Source organism: Cupressus sempervirens, chromosome 5, assembly GCF_028749045.1.
Source record: "Cupressus sempervirens isolate cs-2001-9-10 chromosome 5, ASM2874904v1, whole genome shotgun sequence".
NCBI classification, from domain to species: domain Eukaryota; kingdom Viridiplantae; phylum Streptophyta; class Pinopsida; order Cupressales; family Cupressaceae; genus Cupressus; species Cupressus sempervirens.
Genome location: NC_143122.1, coordinates 20018590 through 20028727, shown reverse-complemented (window position 1 = coordinate 20028727; position 10138 = coordinate 20018590).

Sequence of the window (10138 nt, the reverse complement as noted above, 5' to 3'; positions counted from 1 at the left end):
ATCCCCCCCCTAACCTTGTCACATTCCCTAAGTGAGCTTAAGACTTTCCTAAATCAAAACAAAGTCTCCTCCCTCAAATTATCCCAACCATAAAACTTTATCCCAACCACAAAGCCTTCAATGTTCTTACATGCTCTTGAAAGCTCTTACAAGCCATTATGAGGGCCATTTAAGGCCTTGAGCCTCCTTTGTTGACTCATCTTTTCCCTTTCCTCCACCCAATGACCTTGTGACATGTTTCACTCCCTGATTGGTGCTAAACAAGCACAATCCATGTGTTCCCCTTTGAGTGCATCCTAGCCCTCCCTCACCATCTTGCCATCCTTGCATCTTGGCCCTCTATTCCTCCAACCCTTGGCCTATAAATTGAACCTCCCTCCTTCACTAAAATAATCATCCTCCATGCAAAGTTATAATGCAATTTTTAGAGCTCATAAACTACCAAAATGCCATTATAATGTTGGAATCACTCCATGACTCCATTGTTGAAACCTTGCCTCACTCACTCCATCCATCCATCTAAGCTTAAAGCATAACTTGTGAGCATACATTCCTAAAATCAAGGACAAATCGATTGCATCATTGTGTTATACCATTTGGAGCTTACCATTCTTGGTTTGCCTCCATTTTTGATGATAACAAATCGGTCCTATCATAAGTGTTTACTTGTTTTTAGTATTGAAAATGCTTTGTATACATTAGTGTTCATGTTACTCTACTAAAATAAGTGATACAATTCCTGTGTTGTAGACAACATGTGCTTAAAAGAGTTGCGGACCCCTGTGATGTCATCATGACAACTCACAAGAGTGTACAAACTCCTAAGTGTCTCACAAATAAAACAATGCAAAATAAATAAATAATGCATAAGCCTAAGTAAACTTAAAGTAAGTGTAATAAGTAAATACTTATTTACACCAATAGAATGCTTGAATGCTTGATGGATAGTAGATCTTCACTTCATAGAATAACGGATGTGCATGATAATAGTTCTTCAAATGTGTATGCTCTCATAGTAAGTGGATGGTGGATCGTGGATGTCAAAATGAGGGAAGAAGGCTTTATTATATAGAGATCTAGGGCACAAACTTCTAGAGAAGGCCTACATGGGAGCATTAAATCATATGGGAGCATTAAATCATAATTAACCTTAACCCCTAGAAATGGACATAGATTAAATGCAATTTAAGAGTCTACCACTCTAAAACCCGATACAGCCGACCCAAAAATGGTAGAATGGAACTTTCTAAAGCCCAATATCCCAAAATTTCTAGAACTCTAAAATTGGACCTAGGGTAAGGGACAAGGTTGACCCTGCCATAGATCAGGGTCAAGGTCATCCTTGACCTAGGTCAGGGTCGAGGTCAACCTTGACCCTTTTCATGTCATCCTTGACCCAGAAAGTCAAAGTCCTTAGTTTCACAAAGAAATTTGTTAGAAATAGGCTGTAAATAGAGAGAGAAACATAACAAAGGGGAAATAGCTAGATTCATGCAAAGACCTATTTAAGGTGATTGACATGACCACTGACCACTCACTTAGAGGGCTAAATAATCTTAATATGGAAGTGCTTCCATTTTAAGATGATTCAATAATCTTTTGTATTCGTTTTTGTATGACATCATTTTGGGACCTATCCAACTTTCCCAAATGTTGCCATCAATACCAAAGGGGGAGATTTTTGGCAATATGGCTAGTTAGATATCTGAAGTATTGTCATTTATGGCAACATGTATTTAGTTTTTTATTTATGCAATCATATTTAGGAAATTGTCTAAGTGGTATACAAATTGCAACATTATAGAGATAGATACAGCAAGTACAGACAACTGAGTTCAAATTAGGGCATGCCCAGTTAAGGATCAATAGATGACAATGTGGTGATAACATATGTTAGTGTGTAGACCTATATGGATGGTACAGCACAAGTTATAGTCAAGCTACCAGTTCAAGTATTTAAAAGAACATAACTAAGCATATCAGAGAATTGGATTGTATGACTTAAGGAATTATTTTAGTGATAAAATAATTATTAAGTCATGATGGGTTGGCATCTTAGATGTTTACCCAAAGTCATTTTTATATTTGGTCAAGCATGTAAAATCATTAAGGTTGACTAAGTAGAGATTCATTAGTTTGTGAGATATAAGTAAAGATCAAATCTTGCATAGATAAAGTGTGAAGTGAATGTGATGCGAACGATTGAGAAGAAAGCTTATATGATACATGAATCTTATGTGACATGAAATTTGATGTATGATCAAATCAAGTGTGAGATACATTAGTAAGACAGTATTGTATGTATACCTACTCTTGTGAAGAAACTTAATTGTATATTGCATGTTAGGCTAGTGGGCTCTTCTTGCATACATTGTATTTGTTCTACCAACTCCTAACAAGGTTGAGGCTTTTAACAAGGCCTAGTCCTCTAACAAGGACTTGAGACACTATATGTATTTCACAGACTCATAACAGGGTCAATATCCTTAACATGATTCTTTTGTTTAGTGAATCATCTTATGGGTACCATCCCCATCGGGGTTTTCCCTTAGCCAGGGTTTCCCTCACTAACAAATAATGGTGTTATGAGTTCTCTTTATGCATGGTTATATTTACTATTCAGCATTATTTTTTTACTTTCATATGTAATTTATAAAGTAATTAACAATATTCAATTGTGGAAAAAAGTTTGTAGAATACTGATTCACACACCCCCTCCCCCACCCCCTATCAGTATTATCTATTTCTAACACCTCTATATCAAGGAAATGTCTCATTATGTAAAAGAACATAGGGATGATCAGTTATCCATATTTGGATATTTGTGTCAAGCCCTTCTTGATGTTCTGAAGATTTTTCATCAGTTGCTCTCTTATATTTCACATACATTTGCATGTGCACCTTCCTTCAACATCCTATATGCACTATGAAAGATGGTAGCAAAAAATAGAGCTGATTAGTTTGTTTTGATAAACTTTGTATCCAAGGATCATTGGAGAAAATTTTGCATCGAGTTGTTCAGTGACATTTATTGGTATGGCTCTCTAATGCCATTTAGATTTAGTAAGCTTCCCTACAATATATTTTTGATGATATTAGTGTTGGTACTTCACCGAATGCATTAAATTTAGTGACTACATGAATTAACTCTTTCAAGTTATTTACTAGTTGGTTTCTAATCTAGAAAAACCAATCACGGATTCTGCTCAACATAATTCTAATCCATTATGGTTCGTCCAAGGCATAAAAGTCTATATATTTTGCTAGGTTAATATGATCAACTTTAATGAACTCATCCTTTAAAGCTCCATCCATGCACAGTGATTCATATTGCTTACAAGTTTCATAATCCCCTGATTCCTCAAGTTTACAATGAATGGATGCACAAATATCTTCTACATGTAAAACTGTGTGGGGCACATGAAAAAATGTGCCTTTCAGATCCTCTTCCATATATTTAAATGGATGTTTCTTGAATTCATACCTAGGATTATCTAGTGCACTATCAATACATGGTGTATCCATTATGCTCTAATCTACAAAGATAAATACTTTTATCGTCATTTTAGGGTTTTTTTGTGAAATCCAAACATATGCTTGATTCTTTATTAAATCTCATTTTGCTCAACTAGCCACACGATCTTAGGATGTATATGTATGTCATTTGTACCCTAGCATTCATAAAGTTGCTATAACTAGTTAATTACATTTTTCTTGTGATCCATCATATAGTTATGAAATTGTCTACGATTCCAAACATAGATTAGAAATAAAATTCTCTAGCTCATGTAACAATCACATCTTCGATTGATACAACTTTTAGGGTAACATAAGATTATTTGATGAAAACTCATCTTTTGGTCCTATGAACTAATTAGTTAGTGCTGAGGGATCCACACTAGAAGCCAGAGCAATTTGTCCAAATGCATCAATTTTGCTCTTTCATCACTCAAGTTTTGTTCATCTCCTTTTTGACCTCATTAGTAGCAACTATTTCCCCTTACTATTATTTTTTACATTATTCTTCCTAAGAAGCCATTCATTCTCATTCCAACATAGTTATATCTGCAATCCTTAGATATATATCCATAATTATCACAATTATAATGAATAACATTCTGATTTACATAGCTCTGACATGGTTGATTAATCCTTGATCTAGAATTATTTGCAACATGACCAAAGTTGTTGCATTTAAAGGTGGGTTGCCTCCATCTTTGTTACATCTAGTCTTAGATCTACAATCATTAATTTTATGTCCACACTACCAACATGTGAAACAATATCCAAAAAATGTAGTAGGCCTTATGACCAAACTCATTGGATGTGAAACATCTACCATTGAATATTTTTCCATTTTCTTCCCTGAAAGGTGTATCCTAAATCTATTCATCAAGATTCATCAAGATTTGTTGTGCTAAGGATACACCTTTCAGGGAAGAAAATCTTCCAGATTTATCAAGATTTGTTGTGCTAGATCTAAATCTATCTGGAATTTATCAGGCATCAGTGGGATCTCTTCTTTTACTCCACTTTTTAAATCTTTGCACAATGTTTAAGTTAATGAATGCAAACATGATTAAAGTTCCTCCCATTAAACATGTTGACCCATCCAAATCACCATATATATTCTTTGATGCAAAAATTGTCTATCAATTTAATCATCAACTCAGCCATGATATTAAAAAATGTATTTCCTTGCAAAATATGGTTCAAGACCTTATTGATTCTAATGTGATATCTATAGATGTTGATATTAATCATGAAAACAAATCAATTGAACTACCTAATCAAAATTTAAAAAGATGAAGGATGAGCTCTCCTAGGGTTTGTAAGGCCTATGTCTGAATCCTTGCTAGTTTCCACAGTTTGTCATACCACATTTACTGCAGGAATTAAACTTTATTTATAATGAATTCAGTCTTCTCCGAACCAGCACTTGATGCTGGTGTTGGATTTGTTGTTGCTACTAGAGAGAATGGACCCTTTGACTAAACACGCGCACAAGTTTGTTCCCAAGGTGTTTCATGAGGTAATTCCTCTCCTAATATTATTTTGAATGTCAAGGAGTTTGATAGTGCATGTACATGGCTAGAACAACAAACCCTCATTGGGTACTTTGTGGGTTGTACTCCTTCTAGAAGCATGTTGTGGGAATGGGTTTCCAAGGTTTGGACACCTCTAGGTGTTTTCTTGGAAGGTGTTCAAATCCTTACCAAAGGCTTTTTCTTTCTTGCTTAGGCAATGCGGACCAAGCTAAACATGTTTTTGTGCGAGGCCCCTAGACTGTCGGGTCCTCCCTCTTGGTTTTTCAATGCTGGTCACAAGATTTTGTTGTTTCAGATGATTGGAAGCTTAAGGTACCCATTTGTGTAGAGTTCCTTGGGCTTCTCATTCCTTGCTGGTCTTTTTACCCACTATTGCGTAAACCATCGGCAAAGTAGTGTGCCTTGAACCGGACAAGTTCTTCAACGCTCATCCCCAACATAGGGTTTGTGTTAAGGTCGACCTATCTAGGGACCTCAAGGATATAGTGGAAATCCAAATAGGCGGTACCACCTTTACTTAGAAGGTGCTTTACATTAACCTTCTGAATACCTACTATTAGTGCCAATTAGCTAAGCATAAGATTGGGGATTGTCCCTTGTTGGACTGTAACTGTCCCTTTGCTTCGAAAGCCAAGCCTGCTATGGCCGCCAAGAAAGATGAATGAACTATGATGGTGAAAAAAGGGAAGGGTTCGACTGTGGCTAAGGCAAGCTCTTTGCCTATGGATCATGGTAAATCTAGCTCAAGTCAGATACCCATAGAATCCTCAATTCCATTGCTCCCTCTGCCTCCTATTTTAAACCCTAGAGGCTAGGGGTAGTGGGTGTTCCCACCCCGGATCTGTGCCCTCTTTGGACTCGAGCATCGCAAGTGGCATCAATGATTGTCCAACAAACACTACACCGGTCTCACAGCGTAGATGGTCACGATGATTTTTTGACAATGGGGAGAAACTTTGGAGGGTCATTGCTCTTGATGACCACTCTTTTGAGACTCCCTCATTTTTACACAACTTCTCCTCTCTGGGGACAAGGATGACATGCAAGCTGGGTTACTATGAATTGCCTCTCATAGAATGTGCAAGGGTTGTCAGATCTCCCTAGATAATATTTTGTTCATGATACCAAGTGTCAGTTTGATCTTGATGTGCTTTGTCTCTAGGAAGTTAAAGTTGTTGGGTTTCTTCTTACCTCAACTTGTGTTATTTGGCCAGATAGTATCATTTTTGCTTCTCAGCATGAAGTTGGTCAAGATGGTGTTGTTACTCTTCTCTCCCCTCATTTAATTTCCTCTATTGGTTCACATGGTTCTGACCCTTTGCATAGGGTGGTTTGAATTTTGGTTGTCTTTTCAGAATCATTCTTTTGGTTGTCTTTTCAGAATGCTCCCAATGATGTTGTTGATTGTTCACACCTGTGGTGTTGGTTGGTGGATCATTTTCAACCTGTGACATGGGTTTTTTGTGGGGAATTTAACATGGTTGAGCTGGCCTTTGACAAGGAAGACCTTCTGCCCTTTAGATGGGCAGTTGGTGAATGGGAGGCCTAGTTTTACATGTCAAACAAGTTAGGCCTTTTTTATCCTAATGCTAGTCACCATCACCTAGATGGGATTTGGCATACTTGGTCCAACTTTCAAGCTGGGTCTAACAGAGTTTTCAAGAGACTTGACAGGGCTATGATTTTTGCACAATCTTTTTTTTTCCTTTTCTCAAAAGCATGCATGCCTATCACTCCCCAACCTGATGTGACATTGTCATATCACTCCCCCATTCTCTTTTCTATCACCTGGCAAACAGCTCAGCCTCGCACGAGTAAAACCTAGTTTTAACTCAATACTTATGTGTCCCATCCGCTAACTATTGCTCACATCCTGCATATCTAGAATCTTGAGCCTCGGCCCCACACTCATTTTAGATGGATTCAATGGTGGAATGACGCTATCCTCTGTACTACGAGATTTCTTCGTATTTACAGTAGATAGCTAGCTATGTACCTTGGGAGATCTTATGAAGCCACTACTCTTGATCTGTGTATGGCCTTAGAGGTTCTTGTCATGAATCTATTTGATATGCATCTCTAGGTTCGGCTTGCCAACCTTCAACGCCAAAAATAGGTTGCAGATAGCTATGTTGCTCAGGGAACTCAAATCAAGGCCCATCTCCATTAGTTGGAGGTCGGTGATTAAGCTTCCAAGGAATTTTTTAGTGTGTTGAGGGCTCGTCACTCTACGGTGGGTATTTAACGCATTCGAAAATATCAACAGGTTTTCGCCGACCTGTCGAATATTCTCCAGGCTTTTGTGCATCATATCAAGCATTACAAGCCTGCCTTGATGTTACTCCTAATAGGCTTGCTCCTAAACAATATGTCTTTTGTGAGCAAAAGCTAACACTTGCAGACTTAAAGGAAGCTATCATTTCCATGGCTGATGGCAAAGCCCCTGGATGTGATGGCTTCCCTTATGAATTCTACAAAGTGCTTTGGGATAACATTGGCCTTGATTTGCTTCATGTTTATCATGAAGCATACAATTCTAATTCATTGGGCAGCATCATTAACAAAGGGAATATTAAATTCATACCTAAAGCTGGTAATCCTGAAGAAATTTGCAACTAGAGGCCCATCATTTGTTGAATGTCTCCTACAAGATCATTGTCAAAGCCCTCTCTCTTAAAATTCAACATTTGCTCCCTCAGATTGTTCAACCACAACAAACTAGTTTTATCAAGTCTCATTATATCTTGGACAACATAATTGTTGTCTGGGAAGGTATGGAATGGGCCAAGCAATCCAAACAGCAGACCTATTCCTAAAGATTGATTTCGCCAAAGCATATGACCGAATTGAATGGCCTTTTATTCTAGCTATGCTTCAAGCTTTAGGTTTCTGCCCAGTCTTTCAATTGTTGGTGCATATGCTTTTTGGGTATGTCTCTGCTTGCATCACCATCAATGGTCATCAGTCTAAAGCTTTTGGGCTCTTCAGATCTATCCGTCAAGGTTGTCCTCTTGCACCTTCTCTCTATGTTTTGGCAATTGAGGGCTTTGGCTATCTTCTTGCCAATGCCATTTTACAAGGTCTGGTGCGTGGCATATCTTTACCTGAGTCTACCACTCAACTGGTTAATGATCATTTTGTAGATGATTCTTTCCTCACTTTGATTGAGGATAAGGATAGCATTGCCAATGCCTTGCAATGTTTGGATACTTTTTGCCTTGCTTTAGGGTCTGCTATCCAATGGCACAAAACTCTTTGCTACCGACAATCATTTTTGCCAGGCCCTCACTAGTTGCAGCAATATGGGTGGAAATGGGTCCAACATGGTGAAATTTTTTAATTTTGGGGTATTCCCTTTGCTTTTCAAGCATCTCCTATGGAGTCGTGGAATGTTGTGCTTGCTCGAATTGAGAAAAAGTTGGAATATTGGATCACTAAGCCCCTTTCACTTGCAGGAAAGTTTCAAATATGCTCCAAAGTGCTTGCTACAATGCATGTGTACTATTCTTCTTGTTGGGCTCCCTTGAAAGCCTCATACCTTAAGCTTGACCATCTTCTCCAGGACTTTCTCTGGGCCTCAGATGCTGTGCATCATGGCTTTCACAGAGTTGCCTGGAACTTCTATTGTTTGCCCAAAGATTCTGGTGGCCTTGGATTGCTTTCCACCTGCAAGCAGGGGATAGCCCTCTGTGCTAAGTGGGTCATACGAGCTCTCACTGGCGATGAGGCTTGGAAAATTTTGTTACGGCACTACATTTCTTCAAGCTTTCCTATTAACCAGCCAACCTGGAAGGGGATTGGCTTTCAAACCCTTCTTGTGACTTTTGAACCTATTCAAATTCATGGCACTTTTGTTGCTAAGAGCATTTGGAAATCCTAGGAAGGCATCAAGCCATGGCTTCGTTGGGCTGGTAATGAGTTCAGAGATGGGCTTTCAATGAACCAACAAAACCTTTGGTGGTCTCCCTTGTTTACCACTCAAGGTGTGCTTTTAGCCAAGATTCAAGAAGCCAATGTTTTGCATTTATTTCATAGGGGTATTAAAACATTCAAAGATTTATTCTCCAAGGTTACTATGAGCCTTCGCTCATGGGAGGATCTGCAAGTGCAGTATAAGCTTAACTGTGGTCCCTCCCAATTTGTTACATAAGCTTGGAATTCACTTGTCCCGCCCTTGGTGGAAAGATTAAAAGTGGTATCCTGCCACTCCAATGACTAGTTACAAACCCAGGTTGAGGTATCGATGGTCGATGCCCCATCTTCTGATGGTTGATACTCTCAACCAACGTTGGCATTTGCATTCTTCACATAAGACTTGGAGTCTTAGATTTGTCACTGTCTGGCATACCATCACAAAGCCAAAGATTGCTCACTTCACTTGGTGTCTCCTTTTCCAAGGCTTGCCTTTGGGTCCTCAACTCCGGCATCTAGGAGTTTCAAATCCTAAATGCCTTTTTTGTAATCAAACTGAAAGCTTTCTACATATTTTTTGGTTCTGCAAACAAGCTCAAAATTATTGGCTCTAGATTTATGATTTTTTCAGGGCTTTTCATCTAGAGGCCTTCACTTGGCATATGGTGGTTCTGTGTGATGCTCTCAAACTCTCTTTTAGATATGCTCAGATTTGGCATGCTTTCAAAATGGAGATATTGTTTACAATATGGAAAGATCGCAATGTTATTTTATTTTCTCACAACTTTCTTGATATTCATGTTGCTATGTACTCTAAAGCACGTATATGTAATAATGTCATGATGCAGATACAAGTACAAACTGACAAAGTCATGCTAGAAGTGGCTCATCTGCAAGAGCTACTTGCTCACTAGGGAAATGTCCCTTGTACGATTGCCCAAGTGCCTCTGAATGCTATATCTAGTGAATGTACTCGCAATCTCCAACGAGGCCAGAGCAATTCTGCTAGTCGCTCGCAGACCCAGGTTGCAACCTCATCACCACTCTCTTAGTGGTGGCTTTCGTGGTCATCGCGCTCGGCCTTGCCTCCTCGGAGGCTAGGCTTAGGTTGGTCTCCGATGGTTCCCCCTACTACCGCTAATGCATGTTGGTCGTCTGCTCACCGTGACCCCAAGTGG